This window comes from Triturus cristatus, chromosome 8 (assembly GCF_964204655.1).
Source record: "Triturus cristatus chromosome 8, aTriCri1.1, whole genome shotgun sequence".
Classification (NCBI taxonomy): domain Eukaryota; kingdom Metazoa; phylum Chordata; class Amphibia; order Caudata; family Salamandridae; genus Triturus; species Triturus cristatus.
This window is the reverse complement of record NC_140591.1, coordinates 1,220,532,893-1,220,546,307: the sequence shown is the minus strand read 5'-3', so window position 1 is coordinate 1,220,546,307 and position 13,415 is coordinate 1,220,532,893. Positions and strand designations below refer to the sequence as shown.

The following is a 13,415-nucleotide window of genomic DNA, read 5'->3' as shown; positions in this document are numbered from 1 at the left end:
ATTTGAGATCAGATTTAGGTACACCACTCTTAAAACCATGCTGTAGAAATAAAGAATAGCAACAGGAGGACCCAACCTCCTGAAGAAGTTAAGTCAGACTAGAATTATGCTGACCAAAAGCTCTGCAACAGCAACACAGAACAGGAGAAGTAATACCTGAAGTTCTGACAGAGTTCGCTGGTTCTCTGTGCAACACATTTAAATCATTTGTGAAATAGAACATTTTGAATTGAAGAACCAACAAGACCCAATAATAGACTCATGCAGATATTAGATTAATCTGGGTATAGGATTAAAGATTCAAAATTCATAGCAATAAGCAATCTTTCGAGAATTTCAGTTAAGAATATCACAGCTTGCATTAAAGCTCCAAACACCTAGGCAAGGCTTTATCAGGTGGTTTCATAAAAATCTGGCCGAAGGATGGTTTGTTTGTCTAACCACTCAAATCCTATGGAGAAAGGTGAAGGGTTCAGATTTAAAGTCCATTAAGGGTGAGTCCTCTTAGCATAGAACTAAAGAAAATAAGGAAATTGATATTGGAATGGTTTGACAAAAAAGGTTTCAGTCCATCAGCTACCGACTGCAGCATCAGTAAAGCAGTCCAAAAGTAAGTGGATAGTTCTTAATAATCATCAAAAAACGATCAGCATAGCATCCTCTCGCAAGGTGAAAAGGAAAAGTATGACGTTCGCCAAGAAGCAAAAATCACTGGCGGTGCTCTTCCTTTGGAATTTCTTCTTTTGGAAAGACTTTCTTGAACAAAGTTCCAATAATGTTCCATCAAACCTCCATCAAATGTCTGTCATATGCTCAGATTCACATAATATCCAATGAAAGGTTTGAGAGTCCACATAGGCCTCACATCAGTGAAAAAGACATACAAAGTATCTGTTAGGCCTGGCATCTGTAGAGCTGGTCTTCTCTGACCATTTTGTCTTCTGACCTTCTGTTTGAACCTTGTTTTGCTGGCATAGGACTTTGAGCACTTTGACACTACTATTCAGTTCAAAAGCGCTGTGCTTGTCGTATACATACTGGTAATTACTACATACATGATTGGCTGATTTGAGATAGCTGTAAATCCGTTGTCTAAGGTTCCAACATATGTCTAGGGCATGTAACTTGAATGCTCTTGCTTGGGCCTGCAGCACTTGGTTGTGCCATCCACAGAAGTAGCTCTTCAATCATGCCACAGGTTTGCCATGACAGGGCCTTTGTGTGCAGGTAACTGCTGCTTGGCTTGGCATATAAAGAGCTGCTTGCCAAGATTTTGCATTTTTCTTGCTACATTGAAATACTCTGTGGGGGTAGGGAGTGGTGCCAGGAAGAGGTAAGGTATGTGCACGTGTGCGCTACATGCCCTGGTAGTGAATGGTACTGAATGGTGTGTTCGGTATGGTAGGGCCTGCTTCTCACATTGGATTGACATTAGGGATCTGTGGGAAGACTATTGAGCTGTATTTCCTATGTGCCGCAGAGTGGCAGTATAGTGTTTGATATCAATGAGTTGGTAATGGCAAATTCTCTCCAGCGGTGAGAGTATAATCAACATTAGATAACATGGAAATTTCACTTTGGGTAAGTGGGCATTTCTGTGCTCGTCGCTCTGTGTGCTTGTCAACCTGTCAGTCTGTCTCCAATCCACATTGGGGTGCAAGGGAGACAGTTACATCTGTACATTCCTGATAAGACAGCCATAAACTAGGGGCTCAGGGGAAACTGCAGACCTCTGACTCCTTCCTGTGATCGATAGGTGGGAGTTTACTTGGCAGCTGCATTCCAAGGGGCAGAGTCTTGGCCCAACTAAAGATATTGCTCACGCCTCCCGGGGTAGGAAGGCAGACAGGTCAGAATTTAGGGAGAGCCCGTGCATTTCAAAGATGGCCTTTTAAACTGATCTCATCTGCAAAAGTCATTGTGGATATAACTGCTGGGGCACTGTCCTCAGGATTTACAGACACTTGTGGCATTTGAACCATACTACGCTGGTTCGATGCTGGGGCATTGAGAAAAGGAACTATTGGGGCAGGGGGAACTGTAACTGGATTATCTGCAGACTTGTGGTGGCCTGTGGTTTGTCCTGCTCTAGGAAGGGGACTATCACTTGGTGGGTTTTGCCTAGATGTTGCTAGCCCACAGCGAATTGCCTGCTGTCATGTCCCAGGTCCCTAAGCACTCTCCAAGAGCTGGTTGGTTGACACAGAGTGCGTCGGAAATGGGTAGAAGTGATCATAAGTTGGGACAAGGACCGTCAATACGTGTGCAATAATCACATTGTGCCGAGGAGTGTGCTCGTAACGATCAGTGACCCACCTTGGGGTGCTGTAGCATGAGGAGTTCGAGGAGTGCGGGGAAAGTTAGCTGAGTACAACCTTTCAACCCAAAATCTATGCTAGATCAAACTTTGTAGAGTGTGGCGTCTGAGAGGTGTTGAGGAATGTGTGCCGAGTCCCCGGGGCACGAGCTGGCAGCCTAGACTGTATCCAACCGCCAGATTCGGAGGACAACAGTGCCTGACATAGTGGCCTCAGTCTGAGGTCACCAGCTCCCTCTCCCCAGACCCATGCCACAAGGTACTCTGTTGTTGAGAAAACTATGGGCCCGATTCACAGAACTAACTTAAGACAAAATCCTAAACTTACTACCATTTTGGTTTTCACAGAAGGCACCTTCTCATTTTGGTATTCACAGAAGGCACTTACTCATTTCGGTATTCACAGAAGTTAGGAGTCCTAACTTTAGGACTCCTAAATGTCTTCTGTGAATACCGAAAGTCTTAAAATTAGGATTTTTCGCAGTTTAGTAGTAGTATAGTTAGGACTCCTAACTTTAGGACTCCTAAATGCCTTCTGTGAATACCGAAAGTCTTAAAATTAGGATTTTTCTCAATTTAGTAGTCCTAAGTTTAGATTTAGGACTACTAAATTGAGAAAAATCCTAATTTTAAGACTTTCGGTATTCACAGAAGGCATTTAGGAGTCCTAAAGTTAGGAGTCCTAACTATACTACTACTAAACTGAGAAAAATCCTAATTTTAAGGCTTTCGGTAGTCACAGAAGGCATTTAGGAGTCCTAAAGTTAGGAGTCCTAAATTTAGGACTACTAAATTGAGAAAATCCAAATTTTAAGGCTTTCGGTATTCACAGAAGGCATTTAGGAGTCCTAAAGTTAGGAGTCCTAACTATACTACTACTAAACTGTGAAAAATCCTAATTTTAAGACTTTCGGTATTCACAGAAGGCATTTAGGAGTCCTAAAGTTAGGACTCCTAACTTCTGTGAATACCGAAATGAGTAAGTGCCTTCTGTGAATACCAAAATGAGTAAGTGCCTTCTGTGAATACCAAAATGGTAGTAAGTTTAGGATTTTGTCTTAAGTTAGTTCTGTGAATCGGGCCCTATGACTGGACCTGTGGGGTCTCATTTTGCCTTGTGTGTACCCAAGGCGGGCTGCCTGGAGTAACTGCAGCTCTCACTTCCACCGTAGAAGAAAGCAATTTTCCAAATCAGAAGCACACCATTTTCCTGTGTCAGAGTCTTTTTCCTATGAGGGTATAGTGATCCCGCACTCGTGAAGGTGCCGCTGGGTGCCTAAGGACCTAATCCGGATAGGCGAGAGCACGTAACTGTTTCTTTCCGCTTCAGGTGGTCCTGACAAACTGATCAAAGTGTTGCCAGCGTGTGAAACATGTTTTGTTGGCTGGTGTAGTTTGAGAGGCTGAGGGGCTGGGTCACGAGGTGCAGTGAAAGCCTGTAATTTCTTGACCATAACAATTGTACGGGTTATGCAATATTGGTAATGTCTTGTTTTATGCTAATGTGTTTGTGGCAAAGTGTAATACATCTGAACTGACTGCATATATGTTTCTGTTGCTTTTGATGTGGAAGGAATTGCTTGGATCATAAACTCCTCAGGGAAGTACGCACATGGGCCTATGTTGCTTACGAGGAGAGGATAGCATGGCAAGTGAATACCTATTACTAGTACATATATGTTCATGCCATTCTGTGCTAATTGAAGAGTTTCACAATTGCCTATAACTATACAGTATTTATCGAATGTGTATGTCATTCTGATTCCAATATGTGTGCAATACAATGACCAGTGTTTTATACATACTTTGTGGAGTCTTTTTACAGCATACACAGTGTTTTGCCAGGAAGGGTTGGTGCCAACACTTTACACTTTACACTTTGTCCCTGAGGATAAGCCTGACTGCTCTGTGTCAAGCTACCCAAGGATAAGCAGAGGTTATCGGACACAGGTATCGTACTCATCCTATCTAGGGTGTGAAATCTGCCTGACTTTGACGCATCCCAGCCAGCCAGCCAAAAACCGCTGGTCTAACAGTATCCATCTGTAGCAACAGCTGAGTATTTCACTGGGAACATTGAAGAATCATTTAGGACTTTCACCAGATATTATTACATGGACATAGCTAAAACTATAAATACCCCACTACCACAATTCTTCTCAACTTTCATATAAGTATATAATTTTCTAAATTCACACTACAAAATGTGTTTATCACTTTCCATAATATATAGAATCTCTAGTAATATTATGCAAAATTTCAGATCATACCTAGTTTCTACACATTTTCTCACCTACTTTTCTAATGGTGCATTTTAACAGAAGGCATTAGAACCACTAGACCACTTTATTAACATCACAAATTCATCAGTAAATGTTAATGAACAACATGTTCATTTGAAATGCTCATTAGTGCAACTTGTTTATGTGTATTAACATTGTTTTGTATGTATGTCTTTTTTCATCTCGCATTTCAAAGCACACTTTTACAGTGCTTCTCCCACAGTTGTCTCAGTTTCATGTGTCACTGTGCTTAACATGTGAAAAGTGCAGCTTTCCAGGTCTTTAATCAGTAAATATGTTGTGTATTATGTTTTTTGAAATCTTCTGTCATCATTATCAATGGGAACTTGGACAGGTCCAACTTGGACATACATAATGAAATGAGATTGAATCACCAGGGCTGGTGCCTCTGTATGATTGGTTACAGTGAATATGATATTGAAAAATATATAAAAGAAATCACCTCTGTATGACTGTGCCCTGTGCTGTTGAAAATGAGCCTGTTCCTCAACATTTAGAAATTACATTGATTAGTACAACACTTTGAACACGCATGAATACTCATCCGTTCAATTTTACAAATATTATCACTGTTGTGGTAGTAAAAAAATAAAGGTATTAATTAAAACTCTACAATTTTCCCCATCAATACTTTTGCATTGATGTTATTTAATATCATCATCAATATTGTGATAATTATGATGAATATTATCAATATTAGTATTTCATTGTTGTTTTGTTGTTTGTATTTTGACATTGTTGTTATTATTAACATTTATTAGCATCATTATTATTATCGTTATTGCTATTAACATATATTTACAAAACCGAAGTATCTCTATGGCAACTTTAGGTCAGAGTTATATGAAATATACTTATCAACAAGTCAAGGTTTATCCATACCTGAAAGAGTATCTGCTTCAATTCATAACTGAGAAGCCAAAGCCTATATGTCAGAAAAAGAATGCCATTCGTTTAGAGACGTTTATATTGTATTGGAGTAAAGACAGCTTCAAATTAACTTTGAGCTTCTTATAGGTTGAAAAGAACAATTTTAGGGCATTTACAATAGGGGTGTATGACATTTGTGCAATTTGCTTTCACATATTTACGGAAAAAGCAGTATATTTTAGCTGAAATGTGTCCTCACATTAATTTTTGACTCAAGGATGCATTTAAAGTTAAAATATGGTTATAAACAACACAATTTCAATGAATAACAGCCACTCACATTCCGGTTGTTTGCTTTGTTCCTGTGCTCCTGCACTCTATTTTTACTGTGTACTGTGGCATAATTACACAACTGGCTTAATTTCATAATTTGGGGAATTTGATGTAACCAATGTAATGGGAAATTCCCAACATTTAGCAGAATATCGCTGGCATAATTAAAATTTGCGGTACAAAAGAGGGTGGTGATGGACGGAGCATCAGAACCAATCAAACACTCACACCCAGTCAACAGATCTGGGTTTGATCCATCACCATTCTTTAGCCCACTCTGCCACCCGTTAAAATTTTGCCTGGGTATAATTTGGAGATTTATGCTTCAAATATTTTTATTCAAATATGCCAAGTGATAAAACACAGGTGTAACACAGTACACAGTACACAACATCATGCAGAGTACCACAATTCTTGACATTGAATTATAATGAAATAAAACAAAACAGTCCATCCCAATAACCCTCCCACTTCCCCCCCAATATTCGCTCAGTGAACTCCTGTGAAGGTAAGTTGTCAACAGCACAATACATAACATTAAGAATCAGCCGGCGGCTGAGTTATGAGGATAATCTCAGACATTGCTGTATACGGAGAAACCTAGGGCACATTAATTCCCGGAAGTCCTACCAGAGGAGAGACAAGTAGGGAACCCATAGGTCTCCAAAGGATGCACCTTTATTGGTGAGGTATAATGTAATTTTTTCCATACCAAGAATATACCACAGACGGTGGGGCCATCCCAAGTGTGTAGGCATGTATGTCGACCCCCAGTGTGTAAAAATGTTTTGGCAAGCTGCGCCCAATACCAGTCCTATTTGTCACCCCCGCCTAGACCTCAAGGTGTACTTAAGGGCTTAGGTGGATCCAGTAAGGTGTAGGAGGTAAAACAAGGAAGTTGGGTATCAAGATACTGATCAATATCATCAACTACTTGGGTCCAGTATGTTAAAATCCGTGGGCATTCCCATAAGAGATGTACTAGTATTCCTTTAGCTCTACACCCCCTCCAGCAGTCTGCACTTTGTTTCGGATCTGCCCTATGTTGGTGTTCCGGAGTTAAAAACCGATATGTAACCACCTTAGTAACGTTACGGTAAGGGCAGTGTTACAGGCAGTGTGCAGGTTAAAAAAAATGGTTTTGATCATATAACCTAATGATCAGTTTGTGCACATGCCTTCTGTTGTGATTAGCTCAGATGCACGTCACTTGTTTTCATCAATTGCTGCACATTTTATGGAGTTATTTCTAACTGAGAATGTGGCAAACACTGCCACATTCTTTGTTAGGCCCAAATTAATGGAACCAGCACTAAATGGTTAAACCAGCCCCACTCAGTCACCTGCTTACCACACCTTAGGTATATTGCATGGAGGTGTTGTTAATCAATGAAGGAAACATAACATTATGCCCATCTGATTATCCCCAACAAGAAAGTGATATTATAATTTTAAAAATATTAACAAGTTGGCAATAATTTTTCCTGGCTTGCAATAGCTATAAGTGAAAACGTCTCATCGAGCTTCCACCTAGAACATGATACAAAGAAGGCACAAGTGGCAGCATAAAGAAACCTGTAATAACCCTGTGATAATATGCTTCAATAGATCTTGACAAGACCATCAAAACAGAAACAAGAAGTATTCTCATTTATTGAGTATAAATTTGGCATAACAAATGGAGCAATATAACATATGGCTGTATTTTGAAGATAATCAATCAGTCATTTGTTAAGCGCACCACATACCCGCGAGGGTCTCAAGGCGCTGGGACGAGGGAGGTGGGGCCGCTACTGATCGAACAGCCAGGTCTTCAGCATCCTTCTGAAGGTCAGCAGGTCTTGGGTCTGTCGTAGGCTCAGTTTGAGGGTGTTCCATGTCTTGGCGGCGAGGTGGGAGAAGGATCTCCCGCCGGTTGTTGTTTTTTTTCGGATGCGCGGGACGGTGGCGAGTGAGAGGTCGGCGGAGCATAGCTGGCGGTTGGGGGTGAAGAAGGAGAGCCGTCTGTTGAGGTAGGCTGGGCCGGTCTTGTGGAGTGCCTTGTTTGTGTGGATGAGGAGCTTGAAGGATATCCTCTTGTTGACGGTGAGCCAGTGCAGGCTTCTTAGGTGGGGGGTGATGTGGCCATGTCGTGGTACATCGAGGATCAGTCGTGCCGAGGCGTTTTGGATGTGTTGTAATCGATTGATGAGCTTGGTCGGGGCTCCCGCGTAGAGGGCGTTTCCGTAGTCGAGTCTGCTGCTGACGAGGGCCTGGGTGACTGTCTTTCTTGTATCTGTCGGGATTCATCTGTAGATCTTGCGGAGCATGCGGAGGGTGTTGAAGCAGGAGGAGGAGACAGCGTTGACTTGCTTGGTCATTGTGAGCGTTGAGTCGAGGATGATTCCCAGGTTGCGTGCATGGTAGAGTGGGGGTCGGGGCTGCCCCCAGTGCCGTAGGCCACCAGGAGTCGTCCCAGGCTGACGGGTTGGAGCCGAGGATGAGGACATCCATCTTGTCCGAGTTCAGCTTCAGACGGCTGATCTTCATCCAGATAAGTTCAGAAAGAACACCTGTCTTTTTGCAAAGGGAAGCCAAATACTGCTTTGGAAGCAGATGTGGCATATTAATCAATTGCAGACTGTGTCTGTCTAGAATAAGTTTAGAAACCACGTGAAAGGGGACATATGGTTAATCGACAATTAAGTGTGCTACCTCCAATGACCTAAGATAGTGTGTTCGAAACATTCAGTGAGACCATGATTGGAACTCAATCCTTGTATAAGGCTGGATTGTTTAAATGCAATAAAGTTTGTCTATTTTGATAGTAACCTATGTGAACTCGTTTTCTCAGCAATCCAGCCCTCTTTTTTTTTAAGATATTATCTTTACTCATTCCACCCCAAGTTAGTATTTAATTTGCACCGGTGGTTTCCGGTGCTCGGCACTTGATTGTCAACAACGGCGCTTGTGACAATCTTCCAAAAGGTGGCTCTCTCTTACTATTTTAAAGATGACCACAACAACTGTTGTTTATTAATTTAATTTACATTTAATTTACATCAACAATGACTAATACCTGCTGCCCAAGTCATTCTTTAGCTTTGGAGGCTTGAAATAGTCTGAATTATCACACTTGTAGGTTGGTAGTTTTACTGTTACTGTCATTGGCAGCGTGGCAGGGGCAATGTGTGGTGCAACCTGCAGTGGCCTCCTGACGAGAACCCTGGCACTTTTTGTTTTACAAACTGACAGCTGTCCCAAGCTTTTGAATTTATTGAGACAGACATAATGACGTCATCTGTAACACATCGGGCAAGAGGCCTGAATACAATTTTCACAGCCTCTTACTAAATTGAGCACATTTGTTTTAAGAATGTTTTTGCTGTTTTAAGGAAAAATGTGCTGATTTCTGTTTCAAACATGGAAAGCAGAATATATCTTTTTATTAAAAACGAAAAGGAAAATGTGATGCGTTTACTTGCTCTATTAATACATCCACAACCAATTTGCAGATTCTGGCATCACTTCTGTTAGTACACCACAAACCCAGGGCTGAGTGCCATGGCATGAGTCAAGTCAAGTCAAGAATGCTTTATTCGACAACTTAATGTCATAAAAGTAAACATAACATACAACACCTCATTTCATTAACACACATTTTTTTTAAAAGTTCAAAGTTGTCTAAAAAAATGCATTCCTAATGTCAGCCAGGTAACCAAGTCTTAAAATACGTACAAAGCAAAGCATTATATACGAATTTCATTGTTCAAACGGGCAAACATGATCAAATACAAAAAGACTCCGCTTATGTTGTTCCTGGAATCCATCAGAAAAGTGAGCCCTGGGATACGTATAATACAGGGACTTTCATGGCATGAGTGAATGTTGTAAAATAATTCTACGACAACACAATACCTCACATTATCTTCATTATCTCATCTCCTGAAACACATTGTACAGGTGCTTGAGTAACTGGGTGTTGCCAATGATGTATCAATTAAGGAGCTTCTACAATAAACAACATTATTGCCAAGCGCTTATCCTCTCAGATGTGGTGCTCACCAGGTCCAGCACAGTTTTCATAGTTTATTTCCTGATAGCAACATATTAAAATACTTTAAGTGATGGTGACCTGAACTCTCATTTCCTTCATAATATTATTTTCATGAACTGGATGTTTGATTCATTATCCTTATGTTGGCCAAAAATTGTTTTTATGAAGTTAAGAAAATTAAGACCAAGATTTATGGAGGTTCATGAATAAAATTTCATTTTTTTAAAATAAAATAAAAAGATAATAAGAATCACAATTGTGTTTTTTCCACCTCTCAGAGAACGATTGATGGACTGATTTGTTTAATGATGGGTCTGAGACAGATGCTGACTGGCCTTTACCTTTAACCCGAAATTTGCTTTTTTTTCTGTGTGGTCCTTCTCTTCTATTCTCTTGACTGTCAAACCCATTGTAGATGTAAACACTGGTCACTTTTGGGATGGCTTTGAAAACTGCACTGTAATGGAACACGTTGATAAGAGACATTGCCAAGATCTAGATAACATGTACGAGAGAAATCCTCATTTTATATTAAAGTCAAACTAGGACCACGAAAACTGCTTAATTTGTCATACAATGGTGATCAACCTATTACATTTTCTATACCGCTGACATCAAACTTGAAACATGGAAAAACAATAAAAAATAACAGCTGAGCTACATCTCTAATACTCTATATAAATCCAGGTGAATATGAGATCTGAACTAAGTTCCAGATAATTTGAAAAGTTAGGTATCTATACATTGCCGGTTTAAGTTTACAATTTTCACACATTTCTAAATTGTCAGACAATCACAATCTTTATGCATTGTAATCTACGCAAGTCAACAGTTGCCATGCATATGAATATTAGTTTGTGGTAATTCCTGCAGACTGCCCACAGTGTAAACAGTCCACCGGAGTACTGTAGGCTGAAACGTGTTTGAAGCATTATTCCAATACAAGAAACCTTTTTCCCAGCAGTGAATTTCCCTCAGCCACATGACTCAAGGTACACGAAGGTCACTCCATCTCTTTCCACCTTGGTAAGGCAATTCATTTTGAGGATTAACATTTTTGTGCATTAGTGGATTTCAGGTGGTGGGCACTGCCACGCATTTATGGCAACTAGGGGCATATTTACAAGCAGGCGATAAAAAATTATCGCCGATTTTGCGGCCGTTTTCGGACGAAAAGCGGCGATAATTTTATCGCCTAATTAGCAAGGCCCCGCTAACGCGTAAAACCTTGCGTTAGCGTGGGGATTCTTTACGCCCAGCTTTGCATCTCTAATGAGATGCAAAGTGGGCGTTCCCGACCTGACATGACATGAGAAATGTCGCTAAGCGACATTTTTCCTATCATCAAGCCCCACGCTATGAAGCATAGCGTCAGGAAAAGTAGCGATAACCCCTGTTATCGCTACTTTCCTTACGCCTGCTTCAGGACTGACTTAGCCATGATATCCTATGGAGGGTGGATATCATGGCTAAGTTTGTGAGTCCCTATCAGCAAGCTAACGCCACATTTCGTGAGATTATCGCTGGGTTTCCAGCGATAATCTTACGTTAGGCAGTTTGCGTGAGGATTTTTATCGCTGAGGCGATAAGCGTTGCTGATAGCACGCTATCTCAGCGATAAAAATCCACGTTACCCGGCGATAATTATCCTCACGCTAAGAGCGCTGAGCGATAATTATCGCCAGGTGTTGCTGATATTGCCCCTTAATGCTTCTATTTCATCATCAAGCAGAGACCCAGAACAAAAGAGAAAAAGGCAGTAAAAGGAATAAAGTACAAAGAAGAGAAAGACAGGAAAACAGTATCTTAGGAAGAAAGTAGGGAAGCTGCAAGAGAGAGCTATAGGGACAGGAAGTGTAGGGCAAGGAAGAAAAGAGGCAAGAGGTGGAATCAAAACTAAGCAGCCCTCTCTGAAATTCAGAAACCCTGGCATTCGGCAGCAAAGGAAGGGGGCTCCCAAAGGAAACTTTGGACCCATACACTTATTTTATTTATTATTTTATTTACTTAATTATGTCTTTGTTTGTTTGCTGACAGATTAAAACTCTACATATCTAGAATGGGGAATAATATTCAAAATGTTTGTGACTATCTAAAAACGTATGGCATTGCTGCATTTTTTTAATGGCAGCCTTCCTCCATGGAAAGACCTATTTACGAAGCGAACCAGTAGCCATAGTAATACAGACAATCTGTAATGTTATCTTCTGTTTGTGAATCCAGTCATCTTGTAGATTACATTTATACGCATCTTACTTCCACAAAAGAGCACCACAACATTTGTAAATCGTGGTTTAAGACTTTTCGCTAATATATTCCCTATGTGTCGATTAGAATTAAGTGTACGTGCACAGTTGTTTAATTTGCAATACAGAAAAGATATGACATTTTGGCTTTGTTGATAACTTGCATTTTTTGACAAATAAATGACAGTGCTTTCATATGTACTCATGATGATAAAAGATGATTTAAAAACTGAGCCATTAGTTAACTCCTCCTAGCATTCTGAAAACACGCGTTACAACCTAGCACCTAGGATATGGCCCCCAACAAGTGATTTGCCTTATAGAAGCCCTTTTTGACGCTGTTTATAGACATCTTACATATCCGGTATAAACACAATTCTTCAGTCTGTTACCGTATAGTTTAGACTATCCTGCCCTCTGCTGGTGATTACATATGCCTTTCTTTTCACTTCTCATTTCACAAATTGCTTCTAATAGAAGACGCCTTAAGCCAAAGAAGGATTCATTTTTTGCGTTCTAATTTAATCACGGGCCTAGTTTACTCATGTAGGTTCAGGGGTGGGGGTGGAACAGAAATTCCCCAACCATCACACCCATTTTCATGGCAACATGGATGAAAAGAGTCCTACATTTGAAAGGCTTCTCTGCACCACATAAGATCCATCTAGTCCTTTGCTGATTCGTGCCCTGTTATGTTTTTGAAGGAAGTGGAGGGTAAATGCAGGGCCAAATCCTAAAAAATTAATTGGGGGACTCACCAAGTCAGGCAGTATTTAAGTGACATCAAGACGTATGCTATCAAGTCAGGCAAGTCAGGCAGTATTTAAGTGACTCCAATAAGGAGCTTTAGAGGGCAATAATGTGCCAAGACACCCTCCACTCAACAACTATTCTTACAATAAAGACCTGGCACATCCGGGCAGTGAATAAAAACAGATAAAGGACTGGAAAAAAGGGGAAGATATTTTTATAAAAATCCCCAGCCAACTAGTGCATACTGTAATCCAATCCTGTACGCCCAATAGTCTTAAAACAATAGAAAAGAAAAAAAGAAAAAAAAGGAGTAGTCAGTCAGTCCTCTCATATTACCACATACCCCCAATTTCAAGTGTGTATGTGAAAAAAAAGTGTGTGAGGAAAGAGAAAGTATATCACGTGCGCACCACCAGAGGAGCTACTGGTAGGTTCTCACCAGCTTGCTCATGTTTGTATCATCACTGATAACTTTCTCAAAGAAAAATAGTATGTCCAGTGTAAAAGGAAGTGAAAAAGAAATTATTTTCCCCAGTGAAAGAAAATGAGACAAAAGA

At 40.5% G+C, this 13,415-nt stretch overlaps 1 protein-coding gene across 1 annotated transcript in view; it reads left to right on the top strand.

The window, feature by feature from the left end:
- Window positions 1-13,415, top strand: part of NALF1 (NALCN channel auxiliary factor 1) — a 1,210,912-nt gene that overhangs the window by 1,104,836 nt on the left and 92,661 nt on the right. The window lies entirely within an intron of this gene.